Here is an 8,688-nt window from a genome sequence, read left to right on the forward strand (position 1 = left end):
ACTGCTCTATTTGCCTTTAAAAGAACATTAATGTATAAGAATGAATCACAAAGAAGTCCAAAATACTTCTTCCTTTATGCTTTACAGGCTGTGCTGTAACTACTGTAAGCCAGGCTTCTTACCAGTTGTGGTTCAAAGTCTCCCAGTTCTTAAACTGTTCGTTTGTATGCATAACAAACTTTTAAAAAGTTTAACTTGATTTGATTTCACTTTTGGCATATTAAATAAATATATAAATATTATAACATAATGTCAACATAAATTTTATAATACAAATTATTATATATACATTTAAGAATAGATCCGGCCACTGCACTCCAGCTTGGGCGACAGAGCGAGACTCCGTCTCAAAAAAAAAAAAAAAAAAAAAAAAAAAAAGAATACAATAATATTAATGGTAAATATAATTTAGTGAACACAGACCATATAAAAAGCACTATGTTTACTATTTTAGGTTTGTGATATTGCTTCTTAAAAGAGAACGTCTACTATTTATTGAGGTCTCTTGTTGGCTGGGCTCTGTGCGAGGTGCTCCCTTGTTCTAAAAATAAGCCCTGGAGAGCTCTCCTGTGTCTTCTTCTTCTTCTTCTTCTTATAAGGACACTGATCTCATCATGAGGGTCCACTGTTGTGATCTAATCTAAACCTAATTATTTGCCAAAAACTTTACCCCCAACACTATCACCTTAGGGGTCAAGGCTTCAATATATGAGTTTTAGGAGGCACATACATTCAGTTCATAACGACAACTTTGCCCGAGGTTGCCTTGCGGGCCAACTGCAATGCTTATGCTCTGAACACACTCACTTCACCAGTGGTCCCAAGAGCCAGTAGAGCATCAGACTTCCTTAGGAAGCACAGGGAGCTTCTCAACTCTCGAGACTCCAATTCAGGTCTAGAATGTGATCCAGAAATCCAATTTTACAAAGCTCCTCGGTAACCCTAAGTCAGTGATTAGGAACCACTGAACACCCACTTCAATGTGATGGGCCTGCTTCTGTAGGACCCCAAGCATCTAAAGGATAGAAGGCTGGGATCAGGGCCACACCAAAGACAAACTGCCATCCTCACCATTTTTCCCAGGGCTGACTCAGCTATTTCCTACACCTTTACTGAACTCCAATTCTTTAGAGTTGAATCATCAGCAAAAATTTAGTGTTATCTATTGAATTTCAGCAGAGCTCGATTCCCCTGACATGCACTGTTTGTTTAGACTTATTCATCTCTCTTTTGATCTATTAGTGAAAACATTGTTTAAAAAGGAACATTTTTAACACTGTTAAAAAGGAACAGTGATCACACTGACGGTGCTATTTGCTTTAAAGTTTTCCCTCCAAGCCATGGACATGGGTATGCTTTAGTGTTGTTGAAAGCATCATAATGTGCACAATTCTTGGGGAGGATGAGAATACCTGTTACCATATTTCTATGCTGCACTTAAAATGCTGGAGTGGTATCGGATACACTGTCACAGAAACTGCTCTCCAGCCTCCAGTGACTTGCATGGAATATGGACAAATGAGGACTGCAAGTGAGCCTTAGGAACACCATGGTTACAACTGTAGTTTAAACCCATAAACCACAAATGCATGTCTGACCAGAATTAAAAAGGATCTGAGCATTACATCCTCCTAAGTGGATTCCTCCATAGAATAATGTTGGAGAAGAGTCTAGCCCCGAGTACTTAACTTTGCAATTCAAAAGAGTTGTGACTTAGCTTCCCTTATATAACATGGGCAGCTTTTCATTATGTTTATTTGATGCAGTGTTATTGAGGCAATATTTCATATGAATAATTCATTTCTACTCCAACTTTATCTAGCAAAGTCAAAAGCAAAATCCTAAATTTCAAAATAGATCAAAGAGTTTTTTAAATAAAAGAAATGCCTTGAGTTGCCCTCTCTCTGGGTCTCCCTGTCTTGTCTAGGCATTAAGCAAGCACTTACTATGGGCGACTGGGTACTGAAGTTGTTAAACGTTCACAGCTCTCCCTGCATTTTCTTTGGCGAAGATGAATCTTAGAGCCCCAGTTTTGCACCGTTTCCTCTTGTTCTTATCCAGAAATTGGGTTCTATGAGAGCAAATTACATCTGAGTAATTTGTTTTTACATATTTCTAACTTTGGTTGTGCATGCCTGACTTTCTGAGATCGTCGCAGCCCTGATTACCTTCTGTTCCACTGGGCAGTCTGATGAACACAGCAGGCAAGCTGTGGTGAATAAAACAGAGCAATTACATTTGGATGCTCAAGACTGCCAGCTGCCTGGGGATGCCTCACCACAGCCTCTCCATTGTGGTTATCCTCCTTTCAGATCTTACCAAGTCATGCAAGAAAGTCGCCCTTCAAAATGATTGACATCCAAAGAATTGCCTTGGCTTTATCCAGACACAGGAGCTGCAAACAAGAGTGGAGCAGAGAGAAAAATGAAACACGGGAGAAAGAAAAGAAAGTATTCAGAATCACTAAATCATACTTAAGCATACTTTTCATAAAAATAGTTTTAGGCCAATGGGAGAAAAATAAAAATAACTAAAAGATCATTAAAGTCATCAAAGAAAGCTCACTTCATACATGACTGTGTTGGAAAGAACCTCTGGGGCAGTAATTTGGCCATTTCACTGCTTCTGAGAGGGAGATCATCTTTTCTGGCTGGGGCAGGTAGACATTTGGGGAAGAATATAGGGACAAGAGTATCAACACAGGAGTCAGAAAAATCTAGCTTTAATTTCTACCTGGGCCACTTACTAAGTAGGGGACTGCTGTGGTTTACATATAGTTTGTTTGTCCTACCAAAGTTTATATGAAAATTTGATCCCTAGTGTTGGGAGATGGGACCTAGTGGGGAGGTGTTTGGGCCATTCAGACAGATCCCTCATGAATGACTTGGCGCTGTTCTATGGCAGTGAGAGCTCTGGCTCTGAGGAAACTGGATTAGTTCCATTAGGAATAAATTAGTATCCATGAGAGTGGGTGGTTATAAAGCCAGGATGCCCTTGGGTTTTACCTCTTTCCACCACATGTCCACTTCCGCTTTGACCTTCTCTGCTCTGTTATGACACAGCATAAAAGTACTCGCCAAATGCCGGGGCCATGCCCTTGAACTTTCCAGCCTACCTGCAAAACCATGATCTAAATAAACCTCTCTTCTTTATAAATTACCTAGTCTCAGGTATTCTGTTATAGCAACACAAAATGAACTAAGACAAGTGGCTGGGGGCAACTTCATATGCATTTCTGGATCTCTATATTAGGAGAATAATGCTATGCACTTTTTGAGATGTTGGAAAAATGTAAATATGTTTAAGTGTCTAGTACATAGTAGGAAATGGTAACTCTTATTCAGCAACCTTGATTATTAACAGTTTACTCTTCAGAATTATGTTAAGATGTTCTAGTGTGCTCTACTGTTGCCTAGTCAACACTACATGTTGAAGATGAATGAAAACATCCACTCCAAAAACATATTCCTTTAGCTGGTTGATTTGTGAAGTAAATATTCCATAGTTGTCCAACCTATAGGCAGAGCCTAGTTCCATGATGGTGGCTTGAAATAATATATACTAATTTCCCATAGTCCCTTTCAGCTAAGCATAAACAAAAGTTGTTGGAGACTTCCTGGGAGAAATTATTTTCCTGATAAATTAAAGAGAAATGTGAGGAGAAAACTCTTTTCTACTCTCTCTTCTTTCTGTCATCTAAGGATATCCTTCAAACTGCTGTAGCCATCTTAAATCTTGAGGAAAAAGCCAAAACAGATTCTGACTTTGCTCACTAACATTGTTGAGCTACTGGACTAACCCTGCAGTGACCTCATGCCAGCTTCTTGTCATGTGAGATAATGAAGTGCTTTTACTATTTAAACCATTCATTATTTATAACTGAACAAGCACAGCCCTTGTTTCCTTGTCTTTCCCGAACATCAAAAGACTCTTTCCATTTTGTACTTGAGTAGCTGAGCAGGCATATGCAGGTATTATTCAACAGAGGTTCATCTTTATGAATAACACTAATTCATTTTCAGGGAAGTTGGGTAGCTCATCCAATGTCACAACCATGAAGTGGCAGAAAAGGGAACCTAGGCCAGTCTGCCTCCAAGGCCCATCTCTCCAGCATACTATAGCTACACAAGTAGCTATTAGCCGGTCTGATAGGAAAGATGTTAAGTTGATGAATGTGATTTCTATCTTTCTTTTCAGTTTATATACTGAGCTGTGTAACTGCACATCTCCACACTTTGACCTCCCTGAGCAACCTCACGTTCTGAACCTTTCCCTTCTTCTTCCTCCTTCCTATCAAAATGTGCCTTTTCTGGATTCCACTTTCTGAGGAAGCCAATACACTTTATGAGGTTAAAACTAGATACTTAGTTAAGGGCATTTTTTTAATGGGATCCTAGGTGGAGAATGCCTTCAATGTAAGTTCTCAATACTCTAGTGGACCAGAAGAGGAGATGGTCCTTTCCTATCACAGGGTCAGATACTTCCTCAGGCACAAAGGTCTGGTTCTTCCATAAAAGCTAGCTGAGACTCAGAGCATGCCTAGAATTCATGTATTACTTAAGCAGGTGCTTATTAAGTGCCTCGCTTACTATACCAGCAATATTCTAGATGCTAGGGATATAGCACTAAATAAAGCACACAAATTTCCTCCCTTCATAACATTTAAATTCTAGTTGGGGGAGAGATAATTAACAAATAAATATCTAGTATTCGAGTGGTAAAAATGTTATAAAGAAAAATAAAGTCAGGTAAAGAGGATAGATTGGTGGAAGTGGACTGTCTCATCAAGAGTAATCAGGACGCACTATATAAGGAAGAGAAGTAAATGTTAACAGCATGACAATAGAAAAGTCATGGGAGAAGAAAAGTCAATGGGAAAGGAGAGACAAAGGAAACTACACAAAGGCTAATACTCTCTTCTTAAAAAGTGGGAAATCAAGAAATGCTGCTAAAACTGAACTGAACAAAAAAGAGGACTTTACTGTATTACTTAACGTTCTAAAGTAGAAAATGAAGTCTTGAGAGAAGAAAGCATAGGAGAAGGAACACTGTAAGGGACTAAATCTTCTTTTTCATTTCTAGGAGTCAGTAGAAACTGTGAAATTGGCAAAATAGGTTTTATCTCACATATTCATTTTCACTGATCATTGGTGGCTGCCTGGGGCCCTCCTGAGTAGAACTTCATATACAAGGCCCAACTCATTGAGACAGTGTGCTGTGATCAGTTAGTGCTGTCTGCCCAGGTACAGAAAGGATCAACGACATCATGTACATCGTCTCCACTTGCAGCAACACTGGGTCATCTGCGTACAGAGGGCGAAGAGAAAGCATTAGCAGCAGTAAGAATGGGATATATCAGATTATAGAGAAACACAATGGTGAGGGGCTTAGTAATACAAGAAATTCCTATGTGAGGCTTTTTGTTTAAATTGACAACATTCTGAAATATACAAAGGAGATAAGCCGTAGAGAAGACTGACCAAAAAATAGAGGTTTATATCTGTACTTTGTAAGAGTTGGGTGTCTTAGTTTTCGAATCCTGCCTTTCTCATGTCTTACATAAGAATTTAAGCAACAGAGTTTTGAAGACAAGTGCCTCCCTTGGCTGGATTGTATCCAGTGACTCATTTAAAATCAGTGAAATGTATTTTGGGTACTGGAAACCTTTGATGGAAAAAGCTTACCATTGCTCCAATAAAGCCCTCCCTGCTGTACCAATTACCTAAACAGAGGAAGCTGAGATAGCACGGTCCCAGCTGTACCATCACGCCAAATCCTGGGAACACAAGCAAAGCTTGAAGTCTTATCTCTACTTAAATCATGTGGAGTCTGGTGACTTTGCTGGTCTCCTGCTCAGCTGCAAACCATGTGAAACCCTGAGCAGTCTCCCTTGGTGGCTAATGGCTCTAATAAAAACACAACCCCCAGCCTGTGTCAGCTCCCAAGGATTGGCATTAAATAAAGAGGATAGGAACCTTCATGGTTATCAGAAGGGCACAGTTAGAGAGCTGTCTGCTCACTAAATGAAGCGAGAATAAAGCTTCATATCCTTTTGGCACCCTAAGTACTTCCTCACCTTTTCCTGAAGCAGTATCCAAAGAGGTGACTATTGCAAAGAGCCCTACGCTAGAGTTCTCATTCACACCCCATCTCTGAAACCTTTATGTATTCGTCCAACCAATATTCACCCTAACCCTGTGCTGAATGATGAATGACCCAGTCACCCCCACCCCTGTACACCAGGCTCTGCCAGTAACCAGAGCACCACACTCTGCAGTGTCAATTCCAACAGGCATGGATTGTTTCTGAAGTGCCAGGCAGGTCTCCCCGTGCTGAGGATTTCATTGCACATGTAGGATGATCAGAGGATCTTTGACCCCAACCAACTCTCCCACCTGGTCCAGGAATCCTAAATTAAAGACTCATTTCTTAGGTTCCTTATTAAATGCCCCTTTAGAAATGGCTCAGCACAGTTATCAGCCATTAATACCTTAGCATGACATGTTTCCAGATGAGAGCCTACTGTGTGCCAAGGGCTGTGGCAGGTGACTTATTTAGACTCTATAATCCTCAAAAACATTCTAGTAAGGTCTAATCAGTTAATATAAATGTATACACATGCACATACATGCACATTTTTTGAGGACCTACTATGTACAGGACATTGTACTCAGCTGCTGAGCAGGTGAAGAATGGTTTGGTGTGCAGTAAGGGTAAACCATGTACAGCCCTGAGCACCATGTAGTAATAGTGATAAGATGCATACATTAAGCAAATATAATATACAGTGAATGGATTACCATGACCAAGGCACAAAGTACTATGTTTGGGATTTAGATGTGCTACAGAAAGAACAGGAAAGGTGTTCCAGGCTGGGACCTAGCCATTCATTCACCATGTATTTATTCAGCACAAACAGACTCACTTATACTAGAAACTACGCTGGACCAAAGAGTTTAAGCTGAGAAAAAACAGGATACGTGTGGGATATGTGTGCAGGTGACAGGTAAAAAAAAAAAGAAAGAGAGAGAGAGATAGAGAAAGCATGTGTAGAGATCCGTAAGTAATTCTATCAGGATGGGAAGCATAAAAGGGAGAAATGGGATATAAAATTAAAAAGATCTAGTGGAACCAGATCATGAAAGGTTTTGTATGTTATATTAGACAGTTTAGAGCTTATTCTACAGTCAACAAGGAGCCATAGGAGGTTTAGAGCTGGAAATTGATGTAACCAGGGCTCTGTTTTATAAAGACTAACTTGACAATATATGGAAGAAATTAACTAAAGATAAATATGGTGTGAGACCATCAAGGAAATTACTGAGTGCCCTGAGAGGGATAAGGGCATGAGCTCTTATCAGTGGAAACACAGGAAACAGAGAGAGAAGGGTAAATGCTGGCACCATTGAGTTCTGAAATTGGCAACATGAGCAATAAGCCCAAGTTCTGGGTCATACTGCTACCAAGTAGACTGTACAGGGCCTGGCATAGAGTAGCCTCAGGATAAATGTCAGAGTATAAATAAATGGATAAACGCAGGACAGGGAGGAATGAAAGATGACTGATGTTTGGGGCTGGATGTCTGTGAATGTTTTTTGGAACAGGTTTGAGAAAACAAACCATCATGGATCAATGCCATTGACCGAGAAAGATGGGAGATAAGAAAATATCTAGATCTAGATCACAGGGCTTGGTGAAAACACACAAGGGGTCTGTGACTTTAACAAGAGAAGGCAGCAAAGGAGAAGAGCAAGGAGCTGCTGCTCAGCTGCCTCCTAGAAAAGGGTGTACAGAGTTGAGAACCTGTGGTTTTGGGGGGTACCTGACCCCCTGAGGACTATCTGGGGCAAAGGAGGTTGATAATCACTGCATCAGGACAAATCCTGGCATGAGGCCCTGGTTACAAAGATGGATTTTACAATCAGAGAAAATTCAGACAAGCCTTTACAGGAATTCTGATTATGCCACTTAGTAATCAGGTCACACTATTAGAACATTCGGGGCCTTGATTTGCTCACCATTAAATAGAGATAATATTACCAAATAGAGTTCTTTAGAGACTGGATGAGATGGCATATGTCCACCAAAAACTCACTCTCCCCCAAAACTTGCAGAATGTGAGTTGTTACTGGGAGGAAACTGCTCAGCCAGGCACTGCATTTCTCAGTCCCCTTTGTGGTCAGATATGACCATATTCTGAGTCTTAGGAGAAGCTGGGATTTTTAAGGAGCAGGAGAACCTTCTCCACACACTTTTCTCCAATCACTTGACTGTATGCAGAGGCATCTGGGGACCTGGGGGAGAGTGGGCAGACAAAGCCTGAGTTGCAAACCATCCTGTAGAAGAAAGCCAGCCTGAGATCATAGCTCTGGCATCAGACAGTCATGTGAACAAGAAATAAGCCTCTATGGGGTCAAACCACTGTAATTTTGTGATTTACTTGTTACAGCAGGAGGGCTCATGCTAACAAATGCAGCAAGGATTACAACTTAAATAACAGATACAGCATGTAGCTCTTTATCTCCTCCTGGTAAGTACTCAATAAACGTTAGCCAGAAGGAAAAAGAAGGAAGAAAGAAATAGAACTTGTGATGATGAGCAGAGACCCTGGCTCACAGCCTTCCAGGGAACTCTAAGATCCAGGACATCCAGCTCCTCTTTCTTTCCTTTGACAAGTGAGACGTATAT

The 8,688-nt window shown here is 40.6% G+C and overlaps 1 long non-coding RNA gene across 1 annotated transcript; it reads right to left on the minus strand.

Annotated features, from left to right (window-relative positions):
- Positions 1 to 2,167: 2,167 nt before the first annotated feature.
- Positions 2,168 to 3,073, minus strand: LOC115899937. Its single transcript, XR_004059562.1, has 3 exons — positions 3,006 to 3,073; positions 2,320 to 2,395; positions 2,168 to 2,209 (listed from the first exon to the last, which is right to left on the minus strand). It is a non-coding gene; the product is annotated as an uncharacterized LOC115899937 (long non-coding RNA).
- Positions 3,074 to 8,688: the final 5,615 nt, after the last annotated feature.

The sequence above is a fragment of the Rhinopithecus roxellana genome, chromosome 10 (genome assembly GCF_007565055.1).
Source record: "Rhinopithecus roxellana isolate Shanxi Qingling chromosome 10, ASM756505v1, whole genome shotgun sequence".
Lineage (NCBI taxonomy): Eukaryota > Metazoa > Chordata > Mammalia > Primates > Cercopithecidae > Rhinopithecus > Rhinopithecus roxellana.